The following is a 4824-nucleotide window of genomic DNA, read 5'->3' as shown; positions in this document are numbered from 1 at the left end:
GCGTACAACTGCCCGTGTGGTAGGCCGTGTGATCGAACATGGGCATGTGATCGACGAGGCTAGCCATGTGCAATTCATGGGCCAGGTCAAATTGGGCCATATGGGCCACACGGGCGCGTTGTCCCCACACGGGCCTATGGGAATATTGGGCCAGGCCGTAAGATCCGTACAACCAAAACCATTTTGGGCTGTGTGGGCCACACGGGCGTGTAGTCCCACATGGGCATGCAGCATGAGCCGTGGGCCCATTTTCATTGTTTGACTACTAAGGTTGCCCGGTTGCCCGAGTCGACTGTGGACCTACTGTAGGGTCAGCAAGTTTACCTAGACCCCTAATTGACTGAAATGATTGAAAAACTATTCTATGCCTATATAAGATAACTATGTACATCTGTATGTTGAGCATGCTATATACACTATATTGATTATATGTGATACCATGACATGTCTGTATGATGCATTACATTGGGTTGGGAATTGATATTAATTGGAGGAAGTGTACTGAAAGGCTTCAAGCCTAACTTACTGGCAGGTCAGCTACAACTATTGTCTAGTGCCGCATTTAGTACTATTTGGAGTGTAGGGATGGGTGGGTTGATTATATCCCTACATGGAGTGTAGAGGCTGGTTGGGTAAGATTTTATAACTACATAACTGTCACTGTTACTGTACTGTGATGGGCTAAGGCCTAAACTGATACTGATACTAGTATTGAAATGGGTTTAGGCCCAAATCAAGATTATCTGTTATTGTCTGTTTGTTTGCATGGGGATTACACACTGAGTTTATGTAAACTCACCCCTTCTGTTTAATCTGTAAATTTAATCCCCATACATAGGTGGATCAGTGTGGTGGAGGACTCAGCGGTGGCCACACGACTCCTTTTTGTTATTTGATACTTATTTACGATTTTAAGTTTTATTTTGGGGTATTTTTCTGTAATAATGGCCTCTATGGATTTTTACCTAAAATTTGGATTTCATACTATTTTTTGGTTATATCTGCTAGAAGTAGGTAAAACTCAAGTTTTCAAAATAAAAGCATCGGTTTTCAAACTCACTATCATGTGACATCGCCAGATTCGGCCGTAACATTCAGACCGGGTTGGGGTGTTACAAGTTTGTATTCTCTAACCACCGAATTATGCTCTTTCTTTCTTTCTTCAACCCCATCATTCTTCCCAACAACATCTAGATTCAATTTCTTTTTAAGCTCGACTAACCATTCCACGCTTCAAACAGTGATCGTGTGGACTTGCTCTTTCGAGTTAGTTTTAGTGTTACTAGGTAAGCTACCTTACTGTCTCTCCGAAACTAGTTTAATAAGCTATCCAATCCGATTTCAAGACCTTGAATCGATGCTTGCTAATTTTTCAAATTTGTCTTAGTGTTCTAAAATCTAGTTTCAGACACTGAAATAAATTTAGCTAACATCTCCTCAAGGTTCGGTTTCTTTTCTTACTGATAAGGTTGCTGAAAATCCGAAGGGGGTCGTGACCTTTGATTACCTTGACCATCCCAAGAGAAATTTAGGTGATTCCTCCATCCTAGATTATAATAATTTCTATATGAGTTATTTTGAAGTCTAGATCTGAAGGGTAAACATTCTGGATTGATCATCCCCGTTCCAGTTGCGTCACATTACATTACCGGATTCATCCTGTTATTGCAACTCAAACCATCAATCTTCTTACTCAGTGCTTCCACCTGACTAGCCAACATAGCAACTATATCTATGTTAAAAATACCGACTGCTTTAATTGATTTTGTTCTCATGACTTGCCACTGATAGTTATTTAGTGCCATCTCCTCAATAAACTCTTGAGTTGCCTCAAGTGTCTTATTATTCAATGTTCCGCCAATTGCTGCATCAATTAGTTGCCTAGTCGAGAGATTTAAACCATTGTAAAATATTTGAACTTGTAACCACAAAGGTAACCCATGATGAAGACACTTTCTCAAAAGATCCTTATACCTCTCCCATGCATCATATAATGCCTCCAACTCAATTTGAGAAAAAAAGAAGATATTTCATTCCTCAATTAGTTGTTTTAGCTAGTAGGAAGTACTTCAATAGAAACTTCTCAGTCATTTGATTCCAAGTCATGATAGAGCCTCGTTAAAGTGAATTCAACCACTATTTTGTATTGCTCCTCAAAGAGAATGGAAACAACCATAAGTGTATGACATCATCAGTAACGCTATTAATCTTGAATGTGTCACAAATCTCTAAAAAGTTAGTGAAGTAAGCATTTGGATCTTCATCTTGTAACCCATCAAACTGGACATATTATTGTAGCATCTGAATTGTGTTCGGCTTAAGCTAAAAATTGTTTACAGCAATGGCCAGTCTGACGATACTTGATTCAACCCCAATCAGAGTAGGTTGAGCATAATCATACATAGTCAGAGGAACAGGACGTGCAGGAGGCTGCTAATTATTTTGATTATCATCCATCTCTATAGTAAGATCCTTTTCCTCTTGATTGTCTATTAAATTTTGTTGACCTTTCTTTGCTTCTCTAACCTCTCTATGATTTCTGCGAGCAGTCTTTTCAATCTCACTGTTAAAAATTAACGATTCTAACGAGTTTCCTCTAGTCATAAACTAAAAGAACCTGTTAGAATCAAACAAACGAAAAAAATAGGATGTAAAAATTAATTAAAAATATTGAAATAAAAATAAAAAATATCTAAATTAATAAAAATAAAATTTTCCTAATATTTTTTAGTCCGCGACAACAACGCCAAAAACTTGATGTCCACGAAACCAACTAAAAATCCAACTAAGCAAGTGCACCTATCTATTAATAATATAGTTACGATGAGCAAAGATATAGTTTCCATGAAGACTAAAAGTACTAGTAATTACCATCTTTCTATTATTTAATTGATAAATTTGATTGATTGTTTAAAATTAAAATTAACTAAGCTAATTAACTACGAATGCGACAAAGAACAAATCAGGAAAATAATCGAGTAAACAACCAAGAAGCAAAACAATACCTAGGAAAGAATTCACCTAGATTTTATCTGTCATTATCAATATTAATTATGCAATTTCTTCACTTAGTATCTTGATTCATAGAAATCCCTGAATTATGTTAATATCTATTTTGAGAGTAAAAGCAACCAACTTTAGGTTGATTAATTAAAATTTTTTTCTAATTAAATCCCCTATTCTCGCATTAACTCAATCTATGGATTCCCCTATTAGATTTGACTCTAATCCGATAGATTTATGTCGTTCTTTTTCTAGGATTGCATGCAACTCCATTCAATTATGCCAAGTCTACTCTTAAATAAGGTCTATTCCTCTTCTGATTTAAGCACATCAAACATGGATTAATAGTTTAGAAAGATTGAACCAAGAATTAAGCACACATAATTAAGAAAAATATCTAAGTGTTTATTGCGTAAAATAAAAATCAAACGATAGAATCCATCATAGGGTTCATCTCCCTAGGTGTTTATAAAATTGGTTCATGCTAGCAAATAAAAAAAATCCAAAATACAATATAACAACAAGAAATAAAGAAACTCATAATAATCTCCAAAGAATCCAAGGGGAATCTTCATTTTTTATGGAAATCAACTTTAATGGTGTTTTTCGAGTTGTTTCTTGAATATTCTATGACGGCTCACTCCTATCTTCTTATTTTTGTCATATATAGGTTTTAAAATGCCCGAAAAACCCTGAAAATCATGTTTTTCCCCAGTTTGGAGTGCAGTTCATGTTACTTTTAGCATTAACATCAAATACTCACCCTTAAAATTCATCATTAACATCGAATACTCACCCAAAATCGCATTAAGAATGAGACTAAAACATGTTACTTTTAGCACTATCATAAACGTGTAGTGGGTTATTTTTCTAGGGGGACAATGGGCATATTTATAGGCTAAATTTGTTGGTCGAATAATATTAAAATAACCTACACTAATTAGAGTTAAAGTTAGAAACTAAAAAATAGAGTTTAATTGGGAAAAGAAAAGTCGAAAAATACGAGGCATAACTCCACATATTTGGTTGGATGAAAAAGTAAAAGGATGGGAAGAAGAAGGGAAATGGTGAAAAGAAAATAAACTTTAGATAAGCTTAGTAGGGAAGAAGTGAAATGGTGAAAATAAAATAAACTTTGGATAATCTTTTCCATCTTAATGCATAAAAATCAATCATGCCAAATTAGAAAAGATAGATAGAGAGAATAAGAAAGATGTATTTGTTAGTTTAGAATTATGCATATTTCAGTTCATTTTTTCCCTTCATTTTTCAACATTACCAAGCAATCGAGGGAAAGACAATTATTTTTTCTTTCCATTTTCAATATTTCCTTCCAAGAACACCTATAAAAAGAAAAATTGTGTTTTTCATCCTTCTAGTTTTCTACCCCTTAAGTTTTTCATAATTCCAATTTTTTTCCTCTCTACTAAGCAAAGCCTACATGATTAAATAATAGAAAACATAATATAGAAAATGTTTTGAACACACAAAAAAAATGCAACTAAGCAATATCATACAATATATATGTGTAAATACTTAGTTTTGGCTACTAATATTTTATCTCTTCTTAAAGATAAACAAGATCATGTTTAAAAATTTGCACTTACAAAGATAATAACAAAGTTAACCAAGAACAAGTAGCAGTGTTGCTACACTTAATATCTCTTTCGAAAAAACAACTCTTGTTTAAAATAGTGGTTGCTCAGAACAATCGTTGTTTGAGTGGTTACATTCAGAACAACTATATTTAAAATAGGGTTTCAATTTAGAACAATTGTTATCTAGTGTAACTTTCATTTGACAATAGCTCCTTTTGAGAAC

At 34.2% G+C, this 4824-nt stretch overlaps 1 non-coding gene across 1 annotated transcript; it reads left to right on the top strand.

The window, feature by feature from the left end:
- Nucleotides 1-1935: 1935 nt before the first annotated feature.
- On the top strand, nucleotides 1936-2043 carry LOC121214246 (small nucleolar RNA R71). Its single transcript, XR_005909831.1, has one exon. It is a non-coding gene; the product is annotated as a small nucleolar RNA R71 (small nucleolar RNA).
- Nucleotides 2044-4824: the final 2781 nt, after the last annotated feature.

This window comes from Gossypium hirsutum, chromosome D01, assembly GCF_007990345.1.
Source record: "Gossypium hirsutum isolate 1008001.06 chromosome D01, Gossypium_hirsutum_v2.1, whole genome shotgun sequence".
In the NCBI taxonomy this organism is placed as follows: domain Eukaryota; kingdom Viridiplantae; phylum Streptophyta; class Magnoliopsida; order Malvales; family Malvaceae; genus Gossypium; species Gossypium hirsutum.
This window is presented reverse-complemented; position numbering and strand designations above follow the sequence as displayed.